Raw genomic sequence first — 15,051 nt, 5'->3', positions numbered from 1 at the left:
GACCAGAGAGATGTGATCTTTTGCATTACATCACGTACATTAGCACACAACATTTCCTGACTGCTGTGCACGGTGGCCAGCAACATACCATGAGTCTCCAGCTGGAGCACAGAGTTTTGTTTGCTGCAAAGTGAGGATTCTTCCCAGTAGAAGTTTTGCTTTATATACACAATATGACAACAGCAATACTAGACATAAAAAAAAAATACAGCATGCTTTAAATTTAGGATTCAGGCTGCTGCTTTGGCTTTACAGTTGAGCAAGTAAAGTATGTTGTACTAGAAAGGTTTCAAAGTTTTGCTGGTTGTTCAGTTAAATATCAAACCATAAAAATATTATTTGAATGGCTGTTAATAACAACTTGCAGTTCATTAAGGATATCTGACAAAGAGAAATCGATGTATATGGGGATTAGCGAGTGGTAACCAAACAAAAAAAAACAACCAAAGTCTGTCACAAGCAAACTTCCTTTGAGGTTCAAAAGAGTATAGTTAACGATTTAAAGACTCTCATTTCATTGTTTTCAAGAACTGCCAACTCTTTGTGTACAGGAAAAAAGCTTGAAAAAGCTGCACTCTGTACGCATTTTCCAAGTTCCAGAAATTGCTCCAGATGCAAAATGGAAAAAAGGAAAAAAAAATTACTGAATTCTGAGAATGTCAAAATTATCTTCTTATCGGGGTACTTTAATATATGAATATAAGTAGTCTCCCTCTAGAAGTAAATGCAAGATTAAAAGAATTTCTTCTAGTTGCCTGTGTATCACACTTCCGCATCTCTGTTTGCCCAGTGTAACTAATGATAACGGATTTCAGCTTCCCAATTATACTGAATTGACCTAACTGGGTTTCTGAAGGGATTCGGGGAATTTCAAGTTTAAATCTTTCTTAATTTAGTTGGAACAGAGTCTTTAAAAATACAGTAGTCTCAGAAAGGCACAAATGAACCTACTGATCCAAATCAGGAAAGTAAATTCTGGTGTAAATTTGACTGCGAGCAGCAGAAATACAAAAACCGTGCCTTGAAATGTAAACTTCTCACAGCAGTCTTACTGGGATTAATAAATCAGAGTTGTCATGAGCATAAAGAAGAGATGTGCAAGCTCTGATAATTGCAGTCTCCTGTCTCAGAGCATGGAGTGAAAGCGGCAGCGAGCAATCCCAGCCGCCAATCCACAGGCTGCGATTAACCTCCCGGCCAATTACAGCCTCATTGGCAAAGCAAACAACGAATTATTGGCTGTTTAGCTGGGCTTTTCTTCTCTCGTGCCGTCCCCTGTTTCTCATTCTGTTTTTTCTCCCCTTTTCCTGTTGGGCAAAAAATCAACAAAAACCCCAACAACAACAAGAAAGAACACAAAAAAACATCTGCAAACACCTGATATTCATCTGAGTTGCTGCAGTTGTACAGTCTTGTTAAATTGTTACCACCTTTTCCACAAGCAGTTTTGGCAATTAACCTCGTGGTCATACACTTCAAAGGAAACAACTGTTGAGTTTAACCTCCCTGAGCTACCACGGATTCCTTTATGATTTTTCTTCAAACACTTTCATCCAGAACAAAAATGCAGACTGATAAGATTCCTGTTTATTTTTCTATTTTGGCAGTTTATTAAGATGACAAATATCTTGACCGGTAACCAAGGCTATGTGCTCCTCAAATCCTATGCAGAAAGAAAATCTCCCATTAATTCACACTGCTGGGTGCTCCTTCAGAAATCCTGCTTGCTGGAATCCACCCACTTGATACATCTGACCCCTCCTTGCAAATTTCTCGTATTTCTCACAATGCCTGAAGGCTCAGGAAACAGAATATACAAGCAGAATTAATGCTAAAGACAGAAGATGCCATCAGAAGTACATGTATTTTGTAAAACTCCACCATAACTGAGAAACAGGACTGCTTTACACACAGAAAGAGCTCAGAATTCCTCCACCTTCAATTAGAATAGCAGTTAGAGATCAGGACCTGTGTTAGTACAAGCTAAGTTAACTTTTCCTTCTGTCTAAACTTCTGAATACAACATATATTAATTTACCAGACTGCACAGCTGCTTCTTAAGCAACTGGATAGCTAATGATAGGAAAGTACCGAAGCAAATACTATAGGAGAGTGATCAAATTACATGGAATGTTCCCCCCCTCCATTTCCATTCTGGTATTATTGCACATTTTTTCTCCAAAGTAATCACAAAAATGTAAAATGGGTTATTCTTAGGAGAAGCTTCCAACAGAGAGCCAAAGAACACCAAAAAAGTGTTTGAACGACCTTTTGCTACCGAGCAAGCACACCCTGGCTGTGCTAATGGCTGCGCTGCGGCGGGACCACGGGGGAAGCATCACTTTTCTCTGGCTGCAAACTGCCTTGGGTGGGAAGGAGTGGCTGTAAGGGAGAAGGAACAAAATATTTGTCTATGAAAAGAATGTAACAAAAGTTTCCTATCTGTCCTGAAGTATAAGAAGGGAAAGCATTTGGGCAAGCATATGGCATATGTTTCAGTTTGTGAGGGAGAAAAAAAAAAATCATGATGTTACGTGCAGTTCAGACCAAATAGAAAACTTATTCTGACGATTCTCATTTGTCAGAGGCTTTTCAAAACTAAGCAGATCTCTCCGTAGCTCTAGATGTCAAAGAAAGAAGTAACCGGTGGGTACTGAATTTACATTTTAGGTTCTTTTAACTGCTTCCACTTTTAATTTTAACATGCTTGTCAACAAAATGAAAAACTCCTTCACAGTCAAAAGAAAAAAAAAAAAAAGAAATTAGCACATTAAATGATACATGGGTCTGGTGCTATGCTGCACAGTTCAGTGAACCCCTGCATAGATCAGCAAGATGGCTGGAAATGTCTCTTTCCGTCTGTTTTTCATCTCGAAAGCCTGTGTACTCAGCAGAGTGTGAAGAGTGCCTCTCTCCCCTCCGAACGCTCTCCTGCTCGCCCCCCCCCCAAAAGCCCCTGCAGCAGAGAACAGGAACTAGAGCAAATGCTTTTGTGAATTAAGAGATCTTGTGAGCGTAAATTTGGTCAGGCTGCTCCTTTCTGCAGGCCAGACCCGGCTGCTGCCCCAGGATGTGAACTGTCAGTTTGCATAGCTGGTGATGAGTTGCAGAACCATCAGTAAAGGTGAAGACGGCAGAAGCAAGAAAGATTCAAGACTGGTGGAAATCATTTCACAAGGAAAATTTCAGCCATCAGTGGGAGGAAGCTTTGAAAAATGCTGCCATTTCCGAGTCAGAACGAAGGAAAAATTAAATTACTGCCGGTGAGGCGAGCCAAAGTCGCATCTTACCCTAGGGAGAGGTTTGATAATGGTAAACATTTGACAGCTGGCCTGAAGTTGTTATCTTGTTCTAACAGTTGTTATAGTCTGAATGAACATTTCTGATAAGAGAACAGAAAGAAAAACACTAAACCATTTTTAATTTCTCACTTTCTATATTTTAAGCTGTACTGCCCAAAGCCAAACAGGTTTAAAGCAGTTTGCCACCATCAGGCTGATTAAAGCTTCAGTTTTTACATGAAGCAGTGGACTCCGGTGTGAAAGTGATGGCAGCACCACCCCAGCTGAGCCGGTGAGTGGCTACAGCAATACATTAACAAGAAATTAAAATAGCCACAAGCCCACTCACTTTCAATGTCCTGTAAATATCCATTCTGTTCCACGATGAGCAGTTCCAAGAGTTAACCCTACATTACAGCAAAATCAAAAACATTAGTCCATTTAAGAATTTAACTCCAAGATCTACCACAAAACCCTGGTTCTTTATTACTCCCCTCCCAGCTGTTGATGCGCAACCACAAAACTTTACCTCGCTGCCATTACTTCACAACGAATAATTAGGCAGTCACGTTATAAAGGTAACAACCTTGGTTCCACCTGACCAGAGCAATTACAAATGAAAAACAGTTCTGTTTAAGCAGAAAAAGTATGCTATCTTCACAGGAAATTTAATTAGACCCAAGTTTTCTTTGTGCCCAGTTGTTCCTGACAAAGCCTGCATTGAGGAGGGAAGCACAGGTTTGCTCTGTGCTGCTGCTACCAGCTCCTCCTTTAGAAAAATACGGTTTGGATATGGAAAGTGCATTACATGTATGTCAAAATCAAACTACCATCCTGGCAGCAACTTTTTTTTTTTTTTTTTTTAAAATCAGGAATGTATTTCTAAGCTGTTTAACTAAGGCAGCTTAACCTCTCGGAACACATACACTAAACATTTACCTCCCATTACAAATAATTAAGATGAATACGTACCACTGTTTAATAACTTACTGAAATGGACTCTTGGTAAATCTTCCTATCACTGTGTACCTAAAACCTTCCTGCCAAACATGCCTGCTCGCTGCAGAGGCAGACACACGTACCGGGTAGGGTTAAGGCTGACAGATAGTTTTTCCCTGATGGTAATGATCCCAACTACAGGCACACGATAACGCTCCAATTAGAAAGGCAGCATGTAAAACTCGTTCCTTAGATACATAAATTAACTCCAAAACTCTCTCTGTATCTCCTATATTAACAGGTAGAAAGTGTTTCATTATTTTTTCGAATGACTACCCCATCTCAAAGCAGGAGTGTATAAATTGATATTAAAGAATGGTATTTTGAGAATGTTTCAAAGTAAGGTCAAACTCGTATTAAAAAACCTACCAGTGTAGGCTAAAATAACAGTCTGGCTGAGCAGCCTTCGGTGCATCTGGGTTCAATTACCCACTACATCCTCGCTATGTTTTCTACCAGCAAGAACAACGCAAGCAAGGCTTGGAGTTCACGCATAATGTCAAAGTTAGGTTACTCAGAAGAGGAATGAGATAAATCATCCAAATATCACAGTCATATTGGCAGATAATTTTCTCCCTCTACTTCATCCCTGAAAGCGGCACAGTATTGCATAACCACACATAGAGGACAAAAGTCCTCACCTCGCGAGGAGAGCTGACCTCGCCTGGAACGCCTGCTCTTATGCTCTACGAGGGAATGAAAAGCACAAGCTAAAACGATAGCTCAAAAATCAGGCAAAAATGCAACCTAATATTCAAAGCACACAAACCTGATTTACCACACTGTCACCCTGACTGATTTCGTTTTTATGTTTGACCCAAGAACAATGAGGTTGGATTAACATCGATTATTTGCATTCAAGGGCTGTGTGGAACCGGAACCGCTCCAGCACCAGTCTTTGGGGGAAAAAGCAGCTGTGACAGCTGGGGGAACGGTGGCGCTCTCACTTCTAACTAGCTCACCAGTGCACAAAACTTAAACCAAGGACAAGTGTCCTGTGTCTTTCACGTTGTCAAGCCAGTTACTGTGGATTTAAGAGCTGGGTGGGGTAAGCAACTACTGCAGCTCACACCCAACACGGACACAGGGCTAAAGGGATGCCGGACAAGGAGCATCCCCAGGTGGGGGACAGAAGTCAGAGGCCGCACATCCTCCAGGAGCAGCTGCCAGGTCCCTGCACACACCTCAACCTGCTCCACTGGTCCAAAATTTCGAGACTGTGCTTGGATCGCGACCACAATCACAACAGTGGCTGTGTCTGCGCACAAAGACTGGCCTCCAAGGAACATAAAAAATGTCATTCGCTTCCATCAAAGCCCATAAAAAAGCAACTGTCAGTGAAGTTGCATTATATATGTTCCGGGGACAATGTATAGATAGCTCCGCATTCAATACTCAGCAGCGCTGCTGGAACACGGTTAAAACTACCAATAAATGGCTATCATCAAAAATGCATTTGTTTTGTATGAGGAGTAATTTTGTACGTCCTGTATGCAAACTAATAATACATTTTCAAAATGATGAATCAGATTAAATTTAGAGGAAAAAGTGTCTTTTACCTAGTCAGCATTTGTCATACTACTTCCAAATTAGAGCATACGGATATTTTAAATCATGTAATATCCAAATGCCACATTTATATTTATTATAAATTCATAGTACAGTAATGTACCTAATTATATAAGGTCATTTCTTATAGAAAAGCGCGGGTATAAAACTTTCATGCAAGAACAGTCTGGCTGTTTATTAATTTACTATCGCAGATGAGAAGGCCGCCGCTGACTGCCGCACGGCCCCACACAACACCCCTGCAGGCCAGAGGAGCCGGCCCGGTGCCCAGGCCTGAGGCAGGCACCAGAGGCCTACACGGGCCCGACCTCGGGCGTCAGCCCCTTCCCGGGCCCGAGCTGCGGTGCCCCTCTGCCAGCGCCTGCCTTGTGCTTACCTGTTTCCTTGGAGACCGGTCTGCAGCGAATGCTATAAATACACGGAGTAATTAGGCATGTTTGGAAGCAAACTGTCTGAGCCGTTTGCCTCTGAGCCGTTTGCCATCTCAGGAATGCTTTAACTTCTGCAACACAGAGTGATCGTGGTCTGCGAAGGACGGGACCGCAGCCCTCAGACGGGCTGAGCACAGAGCTACAGCAAGGGAGAACCTCGAGGAAGACAGCATCCTTGGACTGGCCAGCACTGGTGGCAGGGAATGGTGAATTCTCCTCTGTTACTGTGTTTTGTGTTGTGACTGTTCTCCCACTGGGAAGGCCGCGTTATTTGGTATCTTTACGCACCAAGAGAGATTCTGGACAACCAGGAAAGCAGGATTTGGTAAAGGAACACAAGACACTTGAACACAGGAAGAGTTGATCAAGTTGAGGTAACATCTATTTCAATGAGGAGAAAACTACAATTACTCCATGAATCTCATTGCCACAAGACTTCTGGAGACCAACAACAGGACTTATCTGAAAAGCATTAGACACTGAACATAAACTACAAAGAGGGGCGGAAAGAATTGCAGAACGATACCTAAGTCCCAGTGTCTCAAATCAGGATTAGAAACAAGTTTATTCTAAAGCAGACTTAAACTGTGAAATATCTTTCATCTGACTTGAGGGCCCTGACAGCACAGCCACTGCTTTGCCCTAGCACAGGGGCTCACCCAAGCTCATGAGAAATGAGCAGTGCTGGAGTGCAACGAAAGGGAACGACAAGACCTTTGTAGAGAACCCTGGAATTCCACGTGTCCTGCCAAGCCTGCTCCTGCAATGTTACACTCCAGATATAAATTGCACAATCACTCTGATGAACTAACCTAAGAGACTTAGAACAAGCTAAGCATCACCACAGCCCCTGTACACTACACAATGTGAGAGAGAGATTTAAAACTCATTTCTACAGGTAATTTCAAAAAACTTTATATACTACAAGTACACATGCACACACATCTTAACACATCTGCTTTGTCAGGGCCTTACCTTCTCCCAATCTATGTTGTAACAGCTAAAGAAAGGCCCTAAGAAGTCACTTGATGCTGAAGGAATAGAGCCAGCAGCTGTTTGTTCAAAAACTCTGCTTGGCTTGTCAGCTTATAGCAAAAGCTGTAGGATTTACAAAAATAGTCTTGCCAAGCTTGGGTGGAGCTCTAACAACACCCTGAGAAGCAATCTAGAGTTTGCTGAGCTCAAATGATCCAAATGGTGCCTATTTACCAAAGAGGGAGGTGCGTTACTGTTTCCAAAGGGAAGCAATACAAACCTGAAAGAAATACGTATTTAAATAGACAGACCGATACAGGACTCATATCTCATATCCTTTCACTTTATTTCAGCTCTTTAGTTCTTTCATGTAAGGGCTTCCTGACCCTTGCAAATACTAACTTTAAATCAAGAAATAACTTCTTCAGAAGAAAAAAAAAAGAAAAGAACACAGTTTAGGACAAAAAGGATTGAAGATACATCAAATACCATGAATGAAGTCCTTCTCCAGCCAGTAAAGGGAACTACTTTTGCATACAACACTTTGGCAAAACCTTAGCACTTTGGCAGTAATGATGCAGAGAAACAGCAGATTCATATCTAGTTTCTTCCTACTGCTAGCATCCAAATGGACCAACAGTAAGTCAAATAAGGGTTCACTACGGTAACCAAGCTGTCGCACACAAACCATTCCATATTGCCTTGCAGAGGAGAACACAGTTCCACTCGGCTGCTAGTATGCACTGCAAGCCACCATGATGAGCATGACGAACTTTTCAGTACTTTTCAAAGTGGGTCGCCAGAGCTGCGCTCAGTGTATTGATATAAGGTACAGGTGCCTGATGTCTGCTTTCACGGTTTGCTCTTGCTCCACTGGAGGCATATTCAAAATTCCCAGGTAAAAACATCCCCCTAATAAGCCAAGGTCATTAAACACTGAAACTCACACTATATAAAAACCAAAACAATCCCTGTCTTCCTACAGAACATAGTGGGAAGAACTCTACAGCAACTATGCAGGGGAAAGTGAGGAAGTCTTCTCTCACAAGGCAGTTTAATGCCTGCAGTAGACCTGGTTAAGCCTGAATTTACTTCCAGAATTTCAGTTCTTCACTTGCATGCTGGAACTGGGAGGTATGGGGGGGGTCGGGGGGTTTTGTATCTTATGAAGAACAAAGGGAAGCAACTTCAATACAACCTTGAAATAGACCTGCAGGCAGAACTGTCTTTTGTAAAAATTATATTCCTCTGAGTACGATGTGTAAGTATCTGCTCTTATCTAATAGAAAGATCCTTTTGAAGTAAGTGGTTCAGTTGGCCTGTGCCAATGCTCGTGTTACTAACCTAGAAGAAAGGCCCACTGAATACAGTATGCAAGCTTTGTCTCATCTGTATCACTTTGAACCATAAAAGCAGCAAGAATATAAATAGAAGGAAAGCCGAGTACTTAATACTGGACAGCGACTTTCTTTAAATCTCTTCCACTTTCTAATTAAGTATAGTGAATCTGCGATGTAATAGCAGTGTGGGGTAGGTGCCTTTGCTCCATAGATAACATCCAAAAATTGAGAAAATGCATTGTGGTTCAGAGAATAAAAGTAATGCTTCGCCTGCAATATTCATTTCTGGCTTTATAAGATCATTTGTGAAAGGAGACATAATTAAGGAACTGTTTTGGGAAGATACCTGAAACCAATAAGAAATATACATTACTCTAGGTTATCACCCATCAGAAAATTACTAAAACACCAGTTCCGTCAACTTGCGTGTCGCTATAATGTTGTAAAGAGGTGACACCATAATTAGAAGTCCAAAGACTCTCTTTATAGTTTTCTAAATTTCAGGGATTTAGAAAAATTTATTCCAGGCACAGGTCAAGCACTATTTTTCTTTAATAATGAATTTTCAAAAAATTTTGGTCAATTTTATTGTAGGAAAATATAAAAGGAGCACTAAAGCTATTTAATTCTTTAAATTCAGTCATAATTTCTTAAGTAGCCTTCTAAGTTTTTCAGTGAGTTTTAATTGTTGAGATGCTGCCATTCACCGAAGAGCAGCCATTTTATTCACTGTAATATTTATTTATAAGGAATTCACAGTGTCAAATTCTTCTTCAGATATTCTGGCATCATTTTGAAGCAGGATGAGTTTCAGAACGGTCTTTCAGATATAGCTTTTTGGGACAGTTAAGTATTTAACTTAACTCTTATTTCCAATGCATTAAGAACGAAGGTTGTTAGTTTTTTCACCTTCAAGTTTCTTCTATCTTCAGCCTTTAGGGGCATGAGATCCTTCAACTTTTTCGGAGAGAGGTTTGTGCATCAGGACAGACAACTGCGTGCCCTTGCTTCCATACTTAAATATAGTGGTAACGAGTTGTCCAAAACCTCAGTAGAGGCTACCCCGTTCTACTGCACAACTCAGAAATAGGAACCCAGGAGATACTACACAATTCTACAACTTTTGAGAATACTTGCTTAGATTTCCAGAAGTATTACATCACCTAAGACAGAATTTTAGCAACAAGAATATGGACATAATATTATGGAAGTAATCATTGTTCTAGATTATCTTTCTGAAGAGTTCCTGCAGATAAGTAATACACACAATATTACATTACCGAATGCAGATCAAGCCATTCTCAAAATTACTAAATTAAACACTTTACATGTGATTATACATAAATAAATACACATTTATGATTGTGAGATGTTACGGTTCAAAAAAAGCAATACAACATCTTTCAGCTACCCTTTCTTAAAACCCTAATATGCTTGTGCATAAATAAAGCCCTTAGCTTGCTTGGATAGTCTCTCACGGAGACGTGCCGATGGTGCTAATTCAGAGCAGAAAACGCTCTTATTCCAGGCCACTGCAGTGAAGTGACATTTACCTAATGCAGCTATAAATTTCCTGATAATTAGTGGGCAGCTGATGGTGATGCAATCTGACTAGTGCAGCAATGCCAGCCTCAAACTAGCTCTCCAACACCCACAAGTTAATCAGATTTAAAAACAAAAATTTCCAAAATTCTGAATAGTGCAATGGCTCAGAGACAAAGGCTGGTGCCACTAAGCTTACACCAGTCGCTGTGAACCTTCAGTGTCCCAGACACTGTAACTATGTACAGCTCCTGTTCACATTCAACAATTGTCAATACCAAAAAACCCTCAAGTGACTTTTCACTTAGAGACATATAACTTGCGTTTCCTGAATTCCGTAGAATTGGGGTGCAAATTTAGTTAAGTCATTGTTTTGGCAGTGCAAACATTTTTGAGGTGTACAAAACAGTATCTTCAAAGGCTCAGGAATTAATTCTCAGAAGTTACTTCTAAAATTTTAAAAGCCTTGGAGATTCCTTAGCCACTTTTGAAATTTTACAATGTCATTTGGATCCTTCAAAATTAATTAGTCTGGCACCGTCGCTAAAAATCAGGCATCAAATCACGCACGATCTTTTTACCTGGTACACAGTCACCAAAGCTGGCTCATTCTATGTCAGTACCATATAAAATAATGAAATTTAAGAAAATGATATTAAAGACTTTTCATTTCTGTTTTATTTTTCAGATCCCATGCTGGAATTTTTTTACATTGTAATATTTTGGAATTATGAGGCTGATTAAATAGCAGCCATAGATGCCTTAGTACACTAAGTTTATTTAACACTGCAAGAACTAATATGGAAGTTGTAAGTAGATTCTCAGACAGAGAGAAAACACAGACCCATCCTTTAAAATACTTTCTCAAAACAATCTTTGACCTTTTAGGTGCATCATGAATGAGGCTAGTCAATCAGAAAAAAAACCCTTCTCCCTGTTCTTTTCTCGTATGAACTATTTCTCTAGCAGACTATTTTAGAAGGAAAAAGAACCTTCTGCAGGATATGTTCGAATACTGTTCTAAAGCAAAGTTTAAGATTGAATTTCATATGAGAGGGGTAATTAAAATTTGGAAAGTACTCTGAAATTCTTCTTCAATGCAAAGGACCATTCATCCCTTCTGACTGCTCAGGAAGCACTCAGCTCACCACTTGTTTCCTGAAGGAAGGGAAAATAGGTTTCTAACAAAGCTGCAAGGATGGCCCCAAAATGCTTCTGCCTTCACTCGTGCCTCCTTCTCTGTGGTGTCCATCAGACATCCCTGTCTACGATGTAAGATCGCAGTCTCAGTTTCCCCACAGCACTTCCATTTTGGCTTTGCCTATCACTTCTGGACAATCAAGCTCAGAGATAAACACACTGCTCTCTGTCCAGAGGCTGGTAACAAGTGGAGCACCACAGGGCTCCGTCCTGGGACCAGCGCCCTTCAACGTCTTCATCACTGACTTCAAGAGGCAACCAAGCGCGCTCGTGTCATGTTTGCAGATGACACCACATTGGGAGGACGTGCTGAAGTGCTCGAGGGCAGGGCTGCCAGTCTGCGGGACCATGAGGACCAGGCTGACAGAAACCTGATGGAACTCGACAAGGACCAGTCTTCCACGTGGCACCAGCCAGCTGTGGGCCCTGGCAGCAAAGCCAATGCATCCTCCGAGGGCTTTGCGAGCAAGGAGTCTGCTGGAAGTGATCACTGCCCTCTCCTCAGCACTGACTGGACCACTGCAGCCCATTTTGGCCCCCCCAGTACAAGACAGACATTGATAAACTAGAGTGCAGCCGAGCGCTTGCTCCAAGAGGCTGAGGAAAATGGGTCCCTTTAGTCTGGAAAAGAGAAGGCTTTGCTGGAATAGAATGAACCTCCCCATACCTATGAGGAAATCCAAAAACAGGTTGCCAAACTCTTCGCAGTGGTGCCTAGCGGGAGGATGAGAGGCAAAGGGGGTACAGTGAGATGAGAGCAGTCCCGACTGAACCACCACAAGGAGAACTGTGCTCCCCAGGAGGCAACGCAGCCGCGGGACAGGCCGTGAGGCTTCAGCACCTGCCTGGGTCAAACCCTCAGCAGCCCAGTCTGACCGCACACCCACACCTGCTCCAAGCAGGGTGCTAAGCCAGATACCTCCGAGAGCCCTTCCAGACTGAATTTGCCTGTGGTCCTACTCAGAAACCACCACCTGCACCTCGTTTGGTCAGAAAGCAGAGAGCAAGGGCTCCCCGGGCACTGCAGCGCAGCCCGGTGCTAGTCACTGCTTCTGTAGTAAGCCCTCCTCCAGCGGATGTGTATCCTCATGTGAGCACAAACCTGACAAAAAGGTATCTGCAGAGATTAGGATGGATTTTAATAGACCTACCTAATCCCCGCACGCATAGTACAAGGACAAATAAAGTCAGGGAACGTTTTTCCAGGCTCTCAGCCTTTCTGTTCATACACTAATTATAGCCCATGCTGATCTTTAAAAATGAAAAAGACCCACAGAATTAAAAACAACAACAAAAGTACAATAGGGTGAAACCATTATGTTGATTTTTATTTGGAATTCCTAGTTAATACAGGTGTTGGACCGTCTAGATCGTACCAACACACTTTTGAAACCTATCTTGAGTTACACACCCAACACTAGATAGCAACTTTCTGACCTCTCTCTGATTTAAAACTTGCTTGTAAGCATTACCTTTTGTCATTCTTTTTCCTTATTAAAAAAGGCAGTGGGGAAAAAGATGATTAAAGATATCAAACAAACACCAAACCTCATGTGAATGGACTGTTGGAAAATAAAGTACCATTTAATGACGTGAGAAATTAGATGAAACTGTCAAGTTTAAAGAATCTTAAAATGGTTAACAGGTCAAAACATAAAAACTTCTTTATGTATAGAGTGAATATAAAGGGAACATGGTAAGTATCTGCCAAGGGTTAATTGCAACCCTGCATGAAAAGCAGTTAACAAGTGAGAGTTAGAACACCCAGGAGGAAAAGAAAAATTTTTCCAGTGCCATGAGAAATAAACAACAAGGGGGAAATATTTCCTTTGGCCACTGTTACCTCCTCTCCAAAAGCTCAGAGGAGCAGTGGGAATGCCAAGGCCTGGTTTGCTCTTGACTCCCTCTGAAACATTTGTCTTCATTACCACTCTTTTTAATCAGGGCTCCTTCATGAGTGTTTCTGCTCAGCCCCCAAGGGGCAACTCTCGGCTGCGATAAATCAGCATCCATACCGCAAGTCACTAATCAGCACTCTCAGGGAAAGAATAACAGCGAAGTGCAGACCACTAAAGGCTTGGAGAAACCTGAAGGCTTAGTGGCCTCAAGGAAGAATGGCCTACATAAAAATAATAAGTCAGTGAACCATCACTACCTTCTAGGCTTAACAGGACTTGCATTCGGAGAAATTATTTAAAAGCCTCTTGCACACAAATTGTTCTCACTGTATTAAGGGTACTTTATTGATAAAGAGGAAACGTGCTATCACCCTTGAGCTCAGTTCAACTAATTCAGTGTGTTTCACTTCTACTTCCTACAAGAAAGCATCCAAGGAAAAACCTTGGTAATGGACACCTCATACCGCAGTCCTACAATTTTTGGAGAAAAAGACCAGTATATTGTGAAATTGGAAGAAGAGAGAAGAGAAATTGCTAGAGAAGGACTCATTCCCAGGACACCTTCTTAATTACTGGAATGGGAGAGGTAAGTATTTTGTCTGTTTCTTTTGTTTTTAAAAGGTTATTTATAAATGACTCCTGAACAGTTGTCATCTAAAAGGAAAATATCTGCAGAGGCTATCTGTACTCACGGTGTTCGCCCTGAATCTGATCCCTTCAAAACTACTGCGTGATGTTTCAACTGCAGAAACAATTAATATTTCAATAGTCATTATTATTCCTTAAAATCGTCCAAATTCCCAAGTCTGCAGCAGTGCTTGCCAAACACATCACAGAAGAAATCCTGAATGCACACCCAAAACCTTTCTGCTTTTTCCCCCAAGTAGCCTGGATGCCAGCACCACTACGAAATAACTGAGAGCTGTAAAACCGTACTAAGTATTGGCATCTAAATTAGCGAACTAAGCATCCTCGTATCCAATAGCTGTTAAACAAAAATCCCAGAGCAAGCTTTTCCAAAACCACAATTGCAGCCATCCACAATTTTTTCCCTGTTAAGAGTCATCTCTATGGTACCTGGAAACCTGGCCCGTGTAGATAAACGATCATGGCCATACATGGAAAGATCACAGAAAAAGAAGAATCTTCCACCACGCCTACTTCCACAGCTCAGCAGCGTCCAGAAATCACATCCATCCAGTGACCAGACTCCTGCACTGAAGTTGAGCATTACTGTATAAAATCCTTCTACAGTCCTAAACCAACAAAACAGATTTACTGTTGTTTATTTCTCTTCTTGATGTTTTGGACTACACAGACTGCAGAACACATTCATTTATAGCTGGGAGGTAAAGAGGGGCACCTGCAAATGCTCCACGGCCACAATTTTGAGGTCTCTTGAGGCCTGCATGTGTTTCACTCTTCGGTATGTCTGTGGTGGGGCATACAGCCATAGCTATCTCAATTTAGAGTTTTAACACCGTTAGGGATTCTAGATTTAACTCTAATTTAAATTAAGAAAGGACAATGGTCCTGCAATTTTCCCATTAGGAGATGGCCTCTGTCAGGCTACTGACTGGCCTCCTCGGGACCCAGAGCAGCAGGAACCGTGCTTTGCTCCCCGCCTCTGCCAAAGTACTCCAAAAGCAGCAGAGAGAACCACTGGGATGGAGCAGCTTCTGATGGAAGGTTCAATACTGAATAGGTTGAATCCTGAAAGGATGGCAAGGAAAGAGAGAGAACCTCTGCTGTTAACTTGTCGTGAGCTGCTAAAACGGTTCTAGGCTCACACCCACGTATATTACGTTTGCAGGGG

At 41.7% G+C, this 15,051-nt stretch overlaps 1 protein-coding gene and 1 long non-coding RNA gene across 18 annotated transcripts in view; one reads left to right on the top strand and one right to left on the bottom strand.

Annotated features, from left to right (window-relative positions):
- BCAS3 (BCAS3 microtubule associated cell migration factor) overlaps window positions 1-15,051 on the bottom strand; it is a 357,470-nt gene that overhangs the window by 153,875 nt on the left and 188,544 nt on the right. The window lies entirely within an intron of this gene.
- Window positions 1-15,051, top strand: part of LOC310884720 — a 33,599-nt gene that overhangs the window by 2,513 nt on the left and 16,035 nt on the right. Inside the window, exon 1 of the long non-coding RNA XR_014574350.1 lies at window positions 1-13,821. This exon is cut by the window's left edge and continues 2,513 nt beyond it. This is a non-coding gene — a long non-coding RNA (uncharacterized lncRNA). The remainder of the gene's footprint in view (window positions 13,822-15,051) is intronic.

This window comes from Anser anser (assembly GCF_964211835.1).
Source record: "Anser anser genome assembly, chromosome: 20".
Lineage (NCBI taxonomy): Eukaryota > Metazoa > Chordata > Aves > Anseriformes > Anatidae > Anser > Anser anser.
Note: the sequence above shows the minus strand (reverse complement) of the source record. Positions and strands in the feature narration are given on the sequence as shown.